General features: G+C 38.8%; 1 pseudogene; it reads left to right on the top strand.

Annotated features, from left to right (window-relative positions):
• The first annotated feature begins 2,311 nt into the window (after positions 1-2,311).
• LOC104642439 (long-chain fatty acid transport protein 6-like) lies at positions 2,312-19,350 on the top strand (annotated as a pseudogene).

The following is a 19,350-nucleotide window of genomic DNA, read 5'->3' as shown; positions in this document are numbered from 1 at the left end:
CCGCAGCGAGCAGACAGCATGGCCACGGAGGTGGACGACCGCTGTCCAGTGTGCCTGGACAGCTGGGATGACGCCGCCTACGTGATGCCGTGCCTCCACCGATTCTGTTATGGCTGCATCCTGCGGTGGGCTGACAGCAAGCCCGAGTGCCCCCTCTGCAAGAGGAGAGTGCAATCCATCGTGCACTCGGTGCAGGCGGACGACGACTTCAAAGAGGTTGTCATCAGAGCGTCTGGGTTGGCGTCAGCATCGGTTGGCACCCGCCAGGCCAGAGGAGCGCCCGGGCACCCAGCCACCCACAGCCCCCCTCGCCCTGTAACGGCCCAGCCGCGGGTGGCAGAGTCAGTGCCCAGGGCTACAGTGGGCGGCCTCCAGCCCGACGCCTGGGCGTCTCTTTTTGACGACCACCCAGCTCTCCTCCAACGCTTTCTGCCCTGGCTGCAACAGCAGCTGGGGTTGATCTTTGCAGCGGAGCCTTCCACGGCAGCTGTGTTGGAGGACCTCATCCTGTCCGTCCTGGGCCTCTTTGGGCTGGACAGAGAAGTCCTGCTCCGGCTGCTGCAGGTCAGCCTCCAGAATCGTGCGGCGACATTCGTACAGCAGCTGATTGACGTCGCCGTGCGACGCTGCAGCAGGGAGGCCCGCCGTCTGCTGGACCTCGAGGACGGCCATGCTGCTGAGGAGCGGGAGGACAGCCCCGCGGCTGCCCCTCGTCCTGCTGCCTCCCGAAGGGGGTCTCCTGCCCCTGGCCCAGCCCCCTCCGGCAGCCCTGCTGGAGCTGATGAAGAGGAGCGCCCCAGCACCTCAGCCGCTGCTCTTCGTGGGGGACCCAGCAGCCGCCCCGACGCTCCCGTTCCCACCCACGGGGAGCAGGAAGAGCCGCACGCAGCTCCAGGGCAGGCCGTGGCAGGTCCATCCACTGCCAGCCAGGGCAGAGACCGCTCCCCTGGGAGACCACGGCGACCCCCGAAGAGAAGGGCTGGCAGGTCCCAGGACTCTTCCCAGCCCCCCAAGAGGCCACCCCGGCGGCAAAACTAGAACCGTGCCCCGGGAGCTGCCAACACCAGGGCCCGGCCAGCAGCTGGGGCACGTGCCCCACCCCTCATCACCCCACCTCCATCCATCCATCTCCTCACCACACCCTCTGCCCCCACATCCCCCCTGGGGCTCTGCTCTCCTACCAGCCTGCGCTGCCCGGTGCAGCCTCGCTGTCTCTGATGGGGCGGTGACCTTGACAACATGTAAATATATATATCCACTTCCCTTATCGGAAATAAAGGAGATGATTGTTTCTCTGCCTGACCCTCACTCCTAGCCATTTACTGCTTCTTTCTAACAGATCGTTCATGGTTTCAGATAATCTACTCAACGGTCATATTCTCTCCTTTACAGCATCTTTAACCTTTGCCTCCACTCAGGATGACAGTCCAATCCTTCCATAAAGTGCCAGTGTACGCAAGACTAGCCCAGAATTATGTCCTCCAAATAGAGGAAATAAACAATGTAGTATGTGAATGCAACAAAGTCTGTAAGCCTAAGTAATGTAATCTGATTACCTTTTACAAATACTTTACAGTAAGTAAGTATTTATTATTCAGTAAAATAAATTGCATTAATGCGCTACAGGTTTTTTTAAAAACTTAATACCATAATTAAACCTCAGGACACATTCATACAAATGCAGAATACATTTCCCATAAAAAATTAAAAAGTACACAAACAGGAATGCAGCCAACCCATGTGTATTTAGCAACTGTTTTCAAAAGCTATTCAGCTTGTAGTTTTGAGTCTCAGAAATTAAAGGCTTGCTCCATATGATTTACATTGTTAGCCAACAGCGTACATACCTTCCGGTACTCCTGTAATCTCTACATCTACCTCTTCCACCAGTTAGGCAGCCAGTGACACATATTATAGTGTCCTTTTTCAGCACTTACATTCTATCACAAGTGCGTCCTCCGAGGTTTGTACGACTAAGCTTAGAAAATGTGCTAATCCGAGAATACTATTCAACCTAATACGGATTTTGTACCTGTTGCCGAGAATATACGACAATGGGAGATCGATGCTACAGAAATGTTTGCCCTGTACTGAACGTGTTCTCTTTAGGAGTATACAGAAACATCAGTAAGCTGCTTCTATTGCACTGAAACAGTCATTTCAACAGCTTAGTCCTTTCCTTTAGTATAACTGTCTGTCTTGCTGCTTATGTCCTTTTAAGCGTAGAAACTAGCACAGCATAATGGACTTCTTTCTCTTTTAACAATTAACTCTCAATACCATCAGCACACACACTGTGTTCCAGGATACCATGTCCAGTTCCCCTTCACTCATACGCTGGCCGATAGCTGCAAAGCTGAGGAACAGGAGACCTGGGTCATCCAGGAGACAGAAAGGCGTCTTTAGCCATATGTCTAGGCATGCAGCCACCAGTGAAACACAACAGGTGTGGAGCTTCAAGAGAACATCTGCCTGGGTGAAATGAGCATATCCAGATTACCCATGCAACCTTCCTATGAGCGATAGACAGAGGCAGAAAGGATCTACCCCAATACAGGACACTAATCAAAACACAAAATCAAAAGGTTGGTAAGAAAATATCTATTTACTTACCATTCAGGTGATAGAAGAAGCTCTGGTGGTAAACTTAGCTAAATTATAATGTTTACATTTCTTTTACAGGCAATTTCGTATTACTTATGCAAAACAATGCCGACTATATGGATCTGAAATCAGATTAGACTCATTCATTTATTTTCTTGCATTACACTTGTCTGAAGTTGTCTTCTCTGTCTCTCTGCCTCAGTCAGATAAACAGCTGAATTCCTATTAATTAAACAGTATGGTGAGGTTCAAACCTGAACTTTTGCTGCCTATTGATTAGATTGCTTTTAGCAAAGGTAGCATGTTGTTTTACTGGAAAAGCTGGCAGAGTTCTTGGAAAACAGAATATTCACTTGAATTCTTTGTGAATGTTTGGGCTCACTGTATTTGGAAATCTTTCCTGTTTGCAATTATTCATGTGGTTGCCTATGTACTGAAAAATAGTTTACTGTACATTTTGATACTGTTGACTACTTTCTTAGTCTTTTGTGTTTTACTTCAAGCTCCAGCTCTAAATACCCAAAGATACTTAAGAATCTCACTTTTCATTTAAAGGAAATGTTTTCAATCTTTGTGATTGCAGAGGAAAAGCTGAAAAGAGGGAGGAACAAAGCAGAGAAAGTAAACAAAACTCCAAATTTAGCCACTTTCTAACTCTATAGCACAAAAACCACCTGAGAAACCAAAACCAGTGAGTTTGGTGACCAATCTTCTTTAATTCAACTGCAGTTTTGTGTTTCTAAATTTCAAAGCTGAAATGGTATTTCCAATTTCAAAACTAAGGCTATTAAAGGGCTGCTAAAAGGCTACTAAAAGGCTATTTCTATCTTGAAAATATATTTTTTCCACAGCAGAAATTTGAGCAACTACATAGGTCACTATTGAAAGTTTGTGTGAGAGATACTTAGTCCTGTATGCATTTCTAGAGTCATTGCTAGATTAACTATAAGGGCAATTACATAAAGGCTATGTACCTGAGGTGTTGCAGAGACATCTCAACTACCACAGAGAACCAGGACATGAATTTGACATCAGGCCAACACACAGGGCTGTTTACGTTCCCCTGGGATTGGATAACATTTCTGGATAGTCTTACCTGCTTACTGCATTCTTTCTCTCTCCCGTATGACCCAGACCTACTCTGCATGTGCCCGTGAAGCTGTAGACATGTAGCAGTGTCTGAGGCAGCAGGTCTGTTATTTTGTTTTCCCTTTTTCTAAGAGAACAACCCCAGACCAGAGCCAGGCAAAAAGAAAGGGAGCTCTGACTGGGAAGGGCTAGCAGTCAGTTTTCATTAGAGTAGTACTTTTTGGCATAAAATGACTCTCATCAGATAAACAAATGAAGACTAAGGACTGGAAATACCAGATTGCCCATTAATTAAAACAAAGCTCAAGGAATTACTCAGTTATTTCAAGCTAATTGCTCAAATGCCTTTTCCAAGACTTCAGGGGAAATATCCCAGAGCATACTGACTCACTGGAATAAGGAAGTTTATTTCTGATCATGCAGAGATACAAATCTGGCCACATACACAGCAAAATTTCCTTTCATTTCCTTCGTTTAACTTATATTTAATTTTGCTGTCCCATAAACAGTATTTTGCTCAAACAATTCTAAAACAAGGGATTGGTGGGCCTTTCCATGCATGCTGAAGTGTGAAAAGGGTGAACCTAAATAAATCCTGAAAAAACTCTGAAGACCAAAATTGTTTCATGTAGCCTGCTTTAGTCTTTTGTCTGTTTTATTCTACTACGAGTTCTCCCTTACACACCATGGCTATATTTGGCAATAGCTGTAATATAAGAATGCTATGGCCAGCCTATTGAGTTTACTTCTGATATTGTCTAAAAGAAAACCTGGGCTGAGCCTAGTCTTATGTCATCACAATTCAATGTGCATTGAAAGGCCCACCAGTCCCTTGTTGTTAACTGCAATTGATGTCACAATGCTTTCTTTTTTAAGCTGCTCTTTTACCTGAACACTGTGGCCCTGGTGATGGGGAATGGAACCAACTTCATCCACGTCTGGTTTGGGCTGGCCAAGCTGGGCTGCATGGTGGCTTTTCTCAACTTCAATGTCCAGTCTAGATCTCTCCTGCACTGCATTAAGACATATGCAGCAAAAGCACTGGTGATAGGAGAAGGTAAGCTCTGTATTTTGTTTGACTTACTACTGACTTTCTACTGCTTTATGGTTTTTTTTTTCAAAAATAAAAGATCAGAGCCATTCAAAGCTGCAAGCACTTCATATATACATATGTTGGCTAAAAAAGAGGGGAAAGAGATAGTCCTGTTTAACTTTCAAGTGTATAAGCACCAAAAATATGTGGAATTAATTAGTACAATAAAAGGCTTAAATCTGACACTCTCCAAGTACTGGACAATGTACCAGCAGAAACAATCATACATCAGTAAGCAAACAGCCTGGGAAGACACTTTAGCATCATCTCATTTCCATTTCTATTTATTGGTTTATGTAGACACAACTCCACCAATTAGAGGAAGACTCAGATTCCCTTTGTTAGTGGTGATTTCCTTCAGCTCAAAATTTTCACGTACAAAGTTATTGTTACTTCAGAACTGCTTTAAAGTAGTGATCTCAATGTGGCACTGCTTGGAACAAAGAGTACAGCATGTTGAGCTGCAATTTTGGCCCTCTTCCTGGTATATTATGTAATACTGGGCAAATTATTTAACCTTTCTACTCCTCTTCTCCCACCTTTAATACAGGTTGGCAATAGTTCCAGAAGTCCAAATGAACCCATGAGGGCTCATTAGTTGGTATGTGCACCAAGCTTTATAACATACTGATTAAATTAAATCCTATTAGCATCACCAGGTAAGATCAGGGAGCAAGTTTAACCTGTTACAATTAAAGCCACGTGCGAAGTCTAGGGAGATTAAATATCATGTTTTTTTCTTTTTCATTGTCCAATGGGTGGGTTAGTGCTGCTGAGGGCTGTGCTATGTTCTGTGTATGCAGTGGTAGGGTATATAATTTCAAGAGAAGTAATCAGGTCTCTAGTTGTAATTATTTTAATAATAAGCATATAAATTTTTAACTTGGCAGATTGTTTGGGATCAATAGAGAAAGAATTTATTTTTCATCTCTTGGAAAATAATGTTGCTGTCTGGCTGACGAGTACCAGTTCTCCTTTCCAGCATGTTCACACTATACCAGACAAACTACACAAGGTGCCAGATCACCCTGTTCCATCTCACCTTAAAGTTGTCACTAATACAAGGAACACAGCTATGTATATCTTCACATCGGGAAGTACAGGTGAGGATATGTACTAAGAAAGTACAACTGCAGCTCTCTAAAAATTGAGATAGTATACATTTAGCAACAAAACAGGCACACAAAAAGACAGAACTTGACTTTTATGTCAGGATATGGAGGAATTAATTTAGTTAAATGCATAGTACACTTTAAACCATTTTTGCCTTGGCATAACAACGGCATAATTCCAGTTAGTGAACTTTCACATAAATATTCCATGGCTGAACTTTATTTCTTCAATATATTTCTTCAATATATTTCACAGGTCTATACTAAAAAGAAATACGGCCAGCACAAGTGCTTGGGCCTTGGGAGAAAACTTTTTCTCTGAGACTGGCCTGAATAATGAAGCTTCACCTTACTGCACTGGGAAGGAAAGGGGAATCCTTCCTCTAGGCAAGCCAAACAACTTTGTAAAAGTTATTTCTATTGCAAATAGCAGCTGAGTGGCACAGTGGCTTTTTAGAAACTTTCCCGTTCTCGCTTTGTGACAAGGGAACACTGTGTGCACAGTTGGTCTGCACTTGCCTGCAAAGAGTACGGACTTTCTCCCCTAGACAAAGCAGATGAGAGGATTAAATAGCCTTAGAGGCAAAAATATTGAGGAAGCAGAGATACTAAGGAGATATACTTATGGGATAAAGACTGAAAGACAGGACAGACCAAGACACAGAAGACAATTCTCCCTGTACATTCCAAACATAATTCTGTTTGCAGCAAAATTATTAATGCAAGCAGTATATTTATAATTATTTGCTCTTCTCCCATTGACAGGTTTCCCAAAAGCTGCTATCATCACTCATCTAAGAGCTCCACCTGCCTGCTTAGCATTTACTCACTGTGGTGCAGTTTCTGAGGATATTATGTACCTCACTCTTCCCTTGTACCACATCAGCACTTCTATTCTTGGCACCTGTGGATGCATTGAATTAGGTAATATTTAACTTCTAGGGAAGTTTCATTAACTTGAGAATGCCATAACGTTTTATTATTTGGTGAGTAACTCAAATATTCTGTCTACCAATAGATTTTTGTCATTTTCTCATTTTTATCACCTTCTCCAGTCTGCAAACAATATCTAAGCTATATGCACAGGTTTTGAAGCTTAGAACAGACACCAATTGTATACATCACTCATAACATGACTTGAGGTCAGTGTATTGCTAATACCACTACATATGTTCTGTAGATTTAACATGCAATCATATTTGTATCCTACACCAAAAGTCTAAAAGTGCATCTGAGAAGTCAGTATCAGATTTTCAGTATCACAAGGGACAAATGCATTGTGGAAGCTTTAACTAACTTTCAGAATAAGGTCAACTAAATGTATTTGGAGCTATTTGAGACACATATTTAAGTAACACCTTATTCATGATATTACAGTGAAGGAAAGGAAGAACAATGCGGCCTCCCCTTTTGATTCTGATAATCGGAGTTTATTTGTAGAGGTTTAGCAATCAGGTATTTTTTCACATATGTGCTCCTTTCCTGTCCTTAGAATCTTGCCCAGATGCTGTGTTCTGTATGGTAAGTATATACCTGGACTATTTTAAAAGCCATTTCAGTGCTTTGTTTCTTCAGGAATAGCATGGGCAGGCATGCTGGGCTACAGCAACTGATAACAAGACTGCTGCCGCCTAACAGCACAAAACACAAAGGGGATGGGCAAACCAGTGTATAAAAAGGCTTGAAGCTACGATTTGTCTTGGAACAGAAAAAACCAGGGCAACAGCTTTCTTAGGTGGGCGATTCAGATGGGAACTCTGGGGGGCCTGGGATTCAAATGACAAGGCTTTGAGGTGAGTGAGGCTTAAGAGTTCTGACAGGGCTTCAAGTCTTGCATGAGAACATACCTGGGTCAGGGAGCTCCTGACAAGCAAGGAGCAAATGGACTTGGAAGGCACTGGGAAGCTTTATGTGGGACAAACAGGATTCAGGCAAAAAGAAATTCTGAAAAAGATAGACATAAGGAAATTTGCAAACTCTTGGCTGACAACACTTAGGAAAAACTGTGAAAAAGGCATTGGATGGCAGACATGGGAGGTCTAGGAGGAGGTGGCTTTTGGAATGGAAATCTCTGAAGGAAGTTCAGGGCCACAGAAACAAGAAATTGAGGATGATGAGTTAACAAGAAACAGGAAAAGGGGAGTGAGACAGTAACAATAGAGACTCTCAGGAGGTTTCCCTTCCACCACTTCTCATGCAAATCGGGAAGCTGTGAGCTACCTTCTCCCCCATCCCAAGTTCTCTTTTTTCAGAGTTACACCAGTCGCCATCTTGACAGAAACAAAATGGTTAGGTTTTGACCTATTCCTAATAACTGGAGATGACTAAAAGGTATGCTTCTGATACTGTTAGTTTGTAGTTATTACTCAGAAAAAGAAGCAAGGCTCCATTGTGCTAGTGACTTTTAGCAGAAAGATCTTGCTGAAATAGCTTACAATTTATTTAAATAGCTGCATTTATCATTAGGTGAGTTAGGAGAATGACAACTTCTTTTTTTAACAATAGTAGTAGAATATAAGACAGATTTTAAAGGTTATTTTGAATTTTCTTGTCTGTTTTCATCACCTAGGAGCAACTTGTGTTTTGAAGAAGAAATTTTCTGCAACCCAGTTTTGGAATGACTGTAGAAAATACAATGTTACAATGTTTTTGTTCATAGAAGAACTCTGTAACCAGCCCAGTATAAGTTCTTGTTTGCAAATACAGCTTTAAAATATAGCAAAGCTGTATTTTATAAGTCATATAGATTTACCCATTTCTGAATGGCATAGTATTTTTAATGTTTAATAGGTTTTTTTCTCAGTGTATACAAAATGTGGGTCTCGTGTTCCTTGTTGTTCTATGATAGTAATCAAGTTTATATCAGTAAATATTATGGTTTCACAGAAACAAGCCTGGCAGGATGGGACAGTTATGCCCAGACACTAACATAAATTCCTCTGTTAAGCCAAGCTCATTAGCTTCTCATCTGAGTGACAGGCAAGTGGCAAGTCAGTAAGGAAAAGGTATAAGCAGTAATAGCTTTATGACTATTTTGGACTCCGTGATCAAATGAGAGCATAAACCAGATTAAATTGTTAACCACGTGAACTGCACTGTTCCAGAGTAGTTACATACTAAAAGAAGGCTACTGTATTCAGTATTTAATGGCTGACAATTAATTTTTGTATGGCTTTGAAACCACTGAATGCATTTTGTTTGTTTACATTTTTTTCTGAAGAGGTGTTCCTAAGGCATATTTTGTTCCACGGCTGTGTATATGGTGATAAACTTATCTGTATAAAGCCATAGTACTAATAGCATGGTGCAAAATCTTGTTCACCCCTGGAATAACAGTCCTGAAGAACATGGGAGCTAAATCATGATCAGATTTAGGGCAAAAGTAACATGTCACCAAACACAGCAGCAGCAGAAAAGCAAGCCTGAAAATATTGATTATATTGCAACGCTTGTTTCTTGATGATGGTGGAAAAGATTGGTTAATTTTCTTAATTTTATACTTGGCAGTTAGGAAGTTACTGAAGGGGGGTGACAAGAACTATTTCTACCTACCACAGAAAACATCATGTACAAGCACAAGGTTCAAATGACCTCCAACTGCATTGGTCAGAGATTGGAGCAAGAACTAGCAACAACAGAACATCTGCGAGAATCCATCAGCTTGTTTGAACAGATTTCTTATTGTATGGTCAGGACGTAGGAGAGGAGTCAAAGACAAAAAAGTATTAGAGGGAACAAGCCAGGAAAGCTGTTGGCCAGAACTCAAGTCTGTACAAACATTATGTCAGTAGTCCACAGAACAAAAAACCAAAGGAATAATTAGCTAGGCCAAACTCGTGTAGTCTCTCCTGCAGGAAAAAGCAGGAAGAACTTTCTTTACTTGGCTCAATTACAAGAATTTAACGGAGAACATGCTGATATTTAACTGGCAACTGGTAAGAAGACAGAAAACAGATAGCCTAGCTGAGTTAAGGAAGTTGAGGATGGCAACAGAAGTGGATCAGGATAAATGCAGAGTCCTGTCATGCTCAGGTATCTTAGCCAAGTATAATACACATAACCTCCAATATGCCACACAGGTTCTTCTACAGCGAAAGAAACCTGAGCAGGCTAATAAGCCAGCCAGCTATGTTTCACACCTAGACTCCTTGTGCTATGGCATGCCAGAGCACAGCAGTGCTGGTGTAGCCCAGGACTAGGGCTAACTAGATGAGTGACCTATTGGAATATACTGTAGGTCATATCCAGGATGTCTGCCCTTACCTCCTTTCACAGAGCATGCCAGGTCTCACACTGAAATTGAGAAGGAATATGGATTTGGAAACTAGGAGGCACTCCTGGATTTCCTGATGTAGATGGAGACTCTAGACACTACTCTCTGACAAAATATGTCTCTAAGAAGCTTACCCAGCATCCATGTACCTGCTGGAACTAAATTCTAAACACGGTACCCCATTGAAAGTAATGAACAAAACATAATGCATGTCAAGGAATGTTTTTAAAGACAACCATACAACTTTTAAAATAAAGATATTTTAAAATTCAAGGTAATGCAAGGAAGTCCTGCATGTCATTATTCCAGGGTTGAAACAAGGTAAGTGTAATGGTTTCTCCTATGCTTATAATCTCTGAAGCTCCTGAGAGATTTGCTCCAAGTCCTAGAGTCTCACCAACTGGTTTTGGGTGGGTTTTTTGTTTGTTTGGGGTTTTTTTTTTTGGGAGGGTGGGGGGAGTGGGGTGTGGAAATTCCATTATTTCATCCTGAAGAACAAGTGCTGAAGAAGGGATATTAGGCATGAAGTAACTCTCCCAAACAGCCTACCAACTGGTTCATAATTGGGTTTGATCACATACACGTGAGCAAACTATGCTATTACATCAGATTTACCATTAAAACTGCAAAAGAAAACAGCTTGTCAAGCAGAAGCAGGGAAGTCTCCAACCCTGTTTTTAACAAGTGGAGTTTAGTCTGTATTACAGCTGGTCCTATTGTGGCAAATAATTTATCTGCCGTAAAATGCAGTTCTGGATCCAATGAAATTGTCTGTTAATCCAGAGTTCACAAAATAATTCTATGTGAATATTTCTAAAAGTGAAAAAGTTGAAACATTGATTCTGCTAAAATATTTCCATGTAATTCTTAGGCAATGTTCCATTTTGAAATTCCCTTAATATTATTCAGAAATCAAATATATTTTTACAATTTTTCAAGTTTAAAATAACACTGAAATTGAAACAAAATGCATTGATTCAGTTTGAAGAAACTGTTCCTGTAGACCTGAAATAATTTATCTGCTGTCATTCAGCCATGGCAGTAACTTAACCACACAATCCCAAACACATCTCCAGAAAAAGTGTGGCTTTTTCATAGGCAGAGTCTTGACTATAGTCCTATACATAGGGTGCTGAGCAGTCTGGCCCAATGCAGAAAACATTTACAAAAGTACTCATTTGGGTAGTTGGCCACAATCATGACATAATTGATATGTAACAATGACACATTAACAACTACATTTTGACTGCAGATTTGATTACCATCTTTTCTGAATTTGGATTTAAGACTAAAACCTGCACCTAATCATATGAGATAGATATAGTAATGAGCTTTAAGTCAGTCTGCTACTTTTTCAGGTTCCTTAGGTAACATGGCAGATGTGTAAAATTTTCTATCAAATATCATTACATGTAGGACTGACCAGAGCGTGTCACAAGTGTTTTCTAGAACACGATTTTATTTATGCAGAAAAATTCCTTTCTTTGGTTCAGAAAGTCATTTCCATTCTATGGGAAATGGCACTCAGTAAAAACTTATTTATTTACATTTTCAAGATAAAATAATCCTTTTAAACTTTGTAATTTAGATCTCAGTGATAGAATTTGTAAGTGAAAATACAAAGAAGTACAGAAATAAAATTTTCACCATACAAAAATCCTTCAACCTTAGACCAGCAAGAATTCTGATGATTTTCTGTTTGAATTTTACAAAAAGAATGCCCTTCTGTGAAATATTTTAGTCAAAGTGGCAGTTTTGTTTTAGGAAAGGAAAATGGCTTTATTATAAAATTCTAGATCAACTCTGGGTATTTAGATCTACTTTTCTCAGCTTCAGAATGTTTCTTTTTGGCTGTTTACAGAAAGAAGAGGACAGAGTTCACAAAGTGTGCATTGTTGTAGGAAATGGTATCAGACCTGCTGCCTGGAAAAAATTTCTGATGCGGTTTGGCCCAATTAAAATACTTGAATTCTACGGATCCACAGAAGGGAATCTCAGTTTCTTGAACTATACTAATAAAATAGGAGCTGTGGGCTGGCATCTTCTCAAAGGTAAATGTAATCAAGTCAACCAAACAATTAACCAGCCAATGAAAAAAAAAAAACAGATGAAAGACAGAAATTATAAAGAGCAGGGAAATGTACAAGGAAGAACCTTCTTACTATAGTCCAGATGTAGCAAAATGTGGTGGTTCATGGAAAGAGAAACCTTATTCTTAGCCCCTTACTTGACTCTATTGTCTGTATATATATTGTGAAGCTAGAATAAATATACAGAACAAGTCCACAGAAGCTGAAACTACTGCTTCATTATCCAACTTTTTTCCCAGAATATAAAAACAAAGATCTGACTGTTTAGAAGTGCCTATCCACAGGACTGATTAATGATTTGGGTTTTTGGTGAAGTTTACTTATCATCCTGAAAACCCACAGATATTAAGTGATGAGGCAGAAATCAGATTTGATTTTACTTTTGATATGAATCAGAAGATATATGTTAATTTGGATTTTTTTGTCAGAGAATCTTCTTGATTAGCATTCCAGTAATGTTAAGCCTCTACTTAGAAAAGGATGGTAGTTTTAAAGCAAAATTGCCAATTTGCTCAAAAGCACTGTTTCACTTTATATAAATGATTTGAATCTGACCATACTCTAAACCAATGGACTTCTTTTTATCGATAACGGAGAAGAACACTTCATCTGTAAATATACAGTGTTGCTTACCATGATATGAACACTTCCTGACAATTGCTTCTCAGAATACCGTTAGTATACTTCAGTTCCAAATCTTCCAAAGTCAATAGGGTACTATCCATTAATTCAAAGGAATTTTTATCAGAACAACTCTAAAGTGAGTAAGACAGCGAGGTTCTTAATTATGTATATTCATTTTTTCTATTTAGTTCCTACATTCTTTTGAGTTGCTGAAATATGATGTCTGGAAACAAGAACTTATGAAGGATGAAAATGGAAGGTGTAAGAAAGCATCCAGAGGTAAGGAAAAATATTAGTTATCTATTAACTAACAGATACCTCAATTTAGATGGTGATATTTTGGGGCAGGGATTAACACTCTGTTCTGTGAGCAACAGGTTCTTGACATACACTTAGAACTTGAAAATGACACAGGAAAATATGTTATCAATAGATCCCACATAACATATCCAGATATTCATAATATACCCAAATATCCAAAAATACAATAAGAACATAATCAATATTCTGGGCGCAGAATGTTTTTATTCTCACCTGAAAAAACTTGTTCGTATTCCTGAATACATGAGATTTCCTAGTGCTGCTTTTTTTCCAAATAAAGTGGACACAGTAATTCCTAGATATGCTGTGTCCTAAGACCAGAAGACCAGATGTTTACAGATGCTTTCTAATTTCCAAATTTAACATTCTAAGAAAGAGCAGTACCATTTCAAAATCTGGATAATATTTTTCAAATTTTTACATTTAGTGACTCAAATAGATTTAACTATTTAGTACCTAGAGTTGCACAGAATCTCCAAACTCCTACTTGGAATGCTCCTAGTCAAAGAGCTGAAGCTCACAGGCTGAAAACAGGACAGCCTCACAGTGAGAATGTCTTTGAGAATAATCCTGAAAACTCACTCCTACAAAAGACACAGCACTGCATTTTACTAAAGTGACATTAAAGATCTATGTCTGTGTACACTCGCATGAATCTGTGTGTGTCTAAGTTAACAGTTCTGGGAAAAAAGTCTTTAACATCACTGCAGACATGCAGCTATGAAGAAAATTATTTGTCTGAAAACATATCCATACATCTGTTGAAGGAAAAACAATAAAAATCTCTACAAGATGGAATGTCTTTTAACATCAGGAACAGACAGAGAAATAAGTCAGCACTCACCACAGATATAGAATAAGAAAAAAGCATTTCAAAAGGGTATTCTGAGCCTACTCCAGTGAAGTCAATGGAAATTTTGCCCTTGATATAAATGGGACTTATACAGTCAGCAAGACAGGGTGATGCCCAGCAGGGATATGGGGCAGATTCCAGAGACTCCTTGAAGTTTGGAGGCCTAGGCATATTATGGCCTACAACAAGTGTTTCCACACCAGCACGGTGCTGGTAGCAGCAGCAACCCTGTCCTCCAGAAAAACATAAAAAACAAGAGGTTAGGCACTGTTTTGCCCCTGGGTGTATTGTTTGACTACCAGCAGCCTTTTCAAATGACAGAATAGTCATCCTTTCACTGGGCAAATGCTTTTTCAGGGTAAGTGATGTACACTGTACTCCAAAAAGAATGTCCCTAAGTCTAGCTTTTCAGACGTAAAGGAAGCAAAACTATGCTCCCTCTTCCACCCACCTATTTCTGCTGTTCAGGAAAAAGTTATGGAGATGTAGCAATAAGATGAGTAGAACAGATGTGGCTTTCAAAAAGGTTTTTAATATGATACTTTATGTTCTAAATATCTCACTGTAAATACATTTTTTTGCATCCCCTTTTTATGGCCTGCAGGTAAACCTGGTCTTCTAGTTGTCCAAGTTACTCAGGATGCCCCATTTTCTGGATATGCTGGAAATAATGAAGCCTCAGAGAATAAACTCCGGCGTAACGTGTTTGTGAAAGGAGATGTGTATTTTAACACAGGAGACCTCCTAATAATGGATGAGGATGGCTTCCTCTACTTCACTGACAGGGTGGGAGACAATTTCAGGTATAGTACAGAGTTAACAGTAAATCCCATGAGCTTGGAAGAAATCATACTTATGCAGGACTGGATGACACAGGTCAGACTCGAACCTGATGAATATAAATTTTGGTTTAACAGAAACATTAACAATCACAATCAAAGTCCACCAAAGTTCACACCAACACAGGAGAATTGTTCAAATTTGAGTCACATGGCACTTCATTTTCTTTTAAGTTTGGGATCTCAAATGAGATGGCACTAAATCAGAAAAGGATTTATCTGTCTACACTCTTCAGTTAAGAATAACAGTAGTCCATACTAAAAGTCCTGCTCCATCACATATAGCCACGTATAGAATAAAAATTTGTTAGCTAATATCTACATTATTTTAAAAAATATTTTCAACAGGTGGAAAGGAGAAAATGTTGCCACTGTAGAAGTTGTGGAGATCATTAGTATGATGGATTTTGTCCAAGAAGTTAATGTTTATGGTGTAAGCATAAAAAGTAAGACATTCCCTCTATCCTTACTGTTCTTGCAACAGAATGCATACTTATATGTAAGGAAATAAACAGTGTCAACTCAACTTTCCTACAGTGCTTTGAAATTTCAGTTTCAATAAAATGCTGTATTTAATAAACATGACATGCTGAAATTTTGTAATGAATGGCAGAAAGACCAGGATGAATTTAAACTCATAACACAGATGTGAGAAGTACACTCAGCAATGCTTATGCAATGTACAATAGCCACCAGAATTTATATAGACCAAATACAGTCTCATTGTCTATGTCCATCTTTTGCACTAGTTTTTGTGGAAATGCATTCAGCTTTTTATTGAACTAACGGTCACTCTGATTTCATCAGGCCACTATGTAACTAATGTAAAGACTGAGCAAGGTAGGAAGAAAACCTAGCAGCCAGCTGCCAGCCATACAGAATTCCTAATAAAAAGAGGTCGGTGACATTTGTTTAACTGAATAAAAACACTGAAAGTAACTTTAAGTCTTCCAATATAAAGTATCGTGTATCTTCTACTCAGTGATGTCTGAGAGGATAGGGCAGATATTTCACAATATCAAAATATTTGCTCTGACCAATAGTAAGCCCATCGAAATGCCATACAAGACTCACATACACTCTTGTAATAATATTTTTCGTTCTTTTTTTAGACTATGAAGGAAGAATAGGAATGGCAGTTTATTGTGCTTAAACCCGACCAATGGGTTTATTGTGCTTAAACCCGACCAACCCTTTAATGGAGAAAGACTTTATCAGCATGTTGTAGACTTCCTTCCAAGTTATGCCCAACCACACTTTGTCAGAATCACAGTAAGACAATCAGTTGCTTCCTATTTGTATTTATCATCTGTCTGACCTGAAAATTGGTCTTTACCATCATGGAATGCAGAAAGTAACTTCCAAACAGTTTCAAGAATTGAAGCACAAAAGGTAATACTAGTCTGAATTATTGTTGCTATTATTATTATAAAGTTAAGCAAATATTTGATGAATTAAACTTGCTTTAAGTATCCATTCATACCTAAAAATCATAGATGTGATTAATAACTTAGCAAAGTTTGATTTTGTTCTAAAGCTCTTCATCTTTAACTAGTGTGTTCTTCCAGCCCATGGAAGACCAAGCAGATGCACATGGGTAATAGTACACATAATAGTGTCCTCTTATAAAAGGATGACATTATCCATTTAAAACGTTTTCCTAATATGGTTGTTCTTGAAGTGATTATTATTCACTGTTACTGACAAAGCATCAAAGAACTATCTAGTTCTTTGCTACAGATAGTAAGAGAGATATTTTACAGTGAACATCTCATAATCTGAGAACTAAAATGTACCCACATGCTTTAGAGTATAAAAGCAGAACTGGGATACAATTCTTTTTAAACGTGCACCTTAAAAGTGCATGGGTTACACTCCTTGTGTAATGCCCATAGGATGACCTTCTGCAACAGGACAGAAGAGCATGAATTGCAAAGAGCAGGAAAGGGACCCACATTACATGTTCTGAAAGTTTGTAGCAGATGTTTTTCTGCTGTTAAAGGATGCTGAGAGGCATTCAGCAGTTTTGCCTCTCCCTAAATATTGACAAATTGTCTGAAAGGCACAAATTTGATTGAGAACAAGATGGGAACATAACAGAGTGACTGAGACTGGACAGGAGGAGGAGAAAAAGAATGTATACATCTAGATAGAAGTGTAATTTTTAAGAGAGTTTAAAGAATTGAGGAAAGCTATTTTTTCACTAATAGGTTATTGTCTTAAGTAAACTACCTTCAAATGCAATTAGCATGCGTTATACTACCTACGGTGCCTCAGGACAGCAGTGCCCTCTGCTGGGAAACACCTTTGGAACAGGCTTGTCTTTATGGTTCCATTAGATGGAGAAAATCTGTACAGAGTTCCAGCATCTATATATGTGGAACTGATTAAACCTGTTTGCATTTATGGCATTTATGTAGTCTCTGACTAAGGCTTTTTTTTTTTTTTTTTTCCAGCTGACTGAAGGCAACTTACTACCAAAGATACTATCAATACTAATTAATGAATATTTACACATATGTAAAATCTTGTTAAAGGAGATAAAACCAATTTTATTAAAAATATCAAAATGCTAAACCCCATGTTGTTACTTTAAAAAAACATCTTAGAGGAGGATAATAGCATGAATGCTGAACTCACTCTCTTCTAAGTGGACAGAAAATTAAGTCCCTTCTGAGGAAAAAAAGATGTGTCTTGAGAAAGAGTTCATCCTAATCAAGAGTGACAAACAGAAATATGAAAATCTCATGCACAATTGGATTTAAGATAAAATAAATCTTGAAAATTTTTCAGCAGTTCATATGTAGACTCTTTCTAATATGACTTGCAAGCATGGTTGACTGATTTTGTGAAAACCAGACAGACTGAGAGTTATTCTTCTCAACCTCTCTAACCTGACTGCAGAAGAAGAGCAGAGGCCCAGGGACAATGATAGAAAAGAACCAGGGTATTCCAAGGATCTGAGATAGTAGTTTTTTCACTTGAGTTTTGCTAACTTCATTTCTTGTTTGCAGAAAGACATTAAGAAGAGGTTTCTAAGAGCACCCAGGCAGTGATTTCAGTTTTGCATTATTTGTACTCTGTTTTGTTTTGGGGTTTTTGGTTTTGGTTGTTTTGTGGGTTTTTTTTTCCAAAAATCTTATTTCCATGTAGAAAAAAATGACTTTATTAAAATAACATCAGGGGATCATTTAAAAAGAAAATCTCAGCAATCTGTATTCATAATACACACTTATAATATTTAATACCTGTCTTCATTAAACTTTTAATCTTGTCATTGCAACTTTTTAAATAATTACCAAGACAAATTCATGCTAGCTATTCAATTTAAAGCAATCCTGCTTGGTAATGATTGAACATTATTACAATCCGGCAGCTATTCTGTGTGAAATGACTTGATGGTCTAAGTGTGGTTCCTATCATAAGTGCTGCCAAGAGAGAAAATGAACTGGCAAACTTCTCAACTTCTTAGAAGCCAAAGACTAAATGATCTTTGGAAATGGAGTAGCAGTGTGAAGAGGAAATCAGGCATGCTGCAGATCAAGAGAGAAAAGCAAGCAGGAACTAAAAAGTGGCCTGTTTCAGCATGAGAACTAAAAGAAAATGTTGGCTACATTGAAAACACTGTACAAGTAATAACAATGCTTGAGAACGCTGTATTTTAAACTTTTCCCTTAATGTGAGCCACATTTTAAATGAGATTATTTTATATACCACTTCTGTTCTCATACAGTCATTACTGTGTGCAGACCAACTTGTTCCTGAATTGGCTTTTGAATAACTGCTGTACAGCAACTGTTTACACAGACAAATATTACAGGAAGGCATTTAACATATTTGTATGTAATTTCTTAAATGAAGTTTAGCAGTTGGAAATCAGAGGAGGGCCAGTACCATCAAATCAGCCAGCTCTCTGCAGAGGATCACCAAGTGTCCCATTAACTAGAGATTTTGTGATCAGCTGCACTAATGAAAGTTAAAGAAAATACTTATTTTGAAACAGAAACTTGCAAGCTTGCATGTGGCTTTGATAAAGAAATTAGTAAGAAATAAAAGCTGCATTTAGATTTAAAATTTCACTGCACCTGTGAATCAGATCATGCTAACTGAAGACAGTCTATAGTAAAATTGTATGGTCCATTTTATTCAGTAATTGCATCATATTTTCACTGATATAGGCTGAAGTGGAATATTGCACTTTACTTGAATTATTTCTTTTTTAGGATGTTATGCAACTTACTGCAATTTTAAAGCATCAGAAAATGCGTCTGGTGAATGAAGGATTTAATCCAGAAATTGTATCTGAACCTCTGTATTTCATGCACGAACCTGTACATTTCTGTATTCCTTTGACAAGAGAGATATACAAGAACGTGGTTTCTGGTGAAATACATTTAGAAAGCATACATTAAAAGTCAATTTCAAATATACTCCTGCAATTATTTCAACAAA

This window comes from Balearica regulorum, chromosome Z (genome assembly GCF_011004875.1).
Source record: "Balearica regulorum gibbericeps isolate bBalReg1 chromosome Z, bBalReg1.pri, whole genome shotgun sequence".
Lineage (NCBI taxonomy): Eukaryota > Metazoa > Chordata > Aves > Gruiformes > Gruidae > Balearica > Balearica regulorum.
This window is presented reverse-complemented; position numbering and strand designations above follow the sequence as displayed.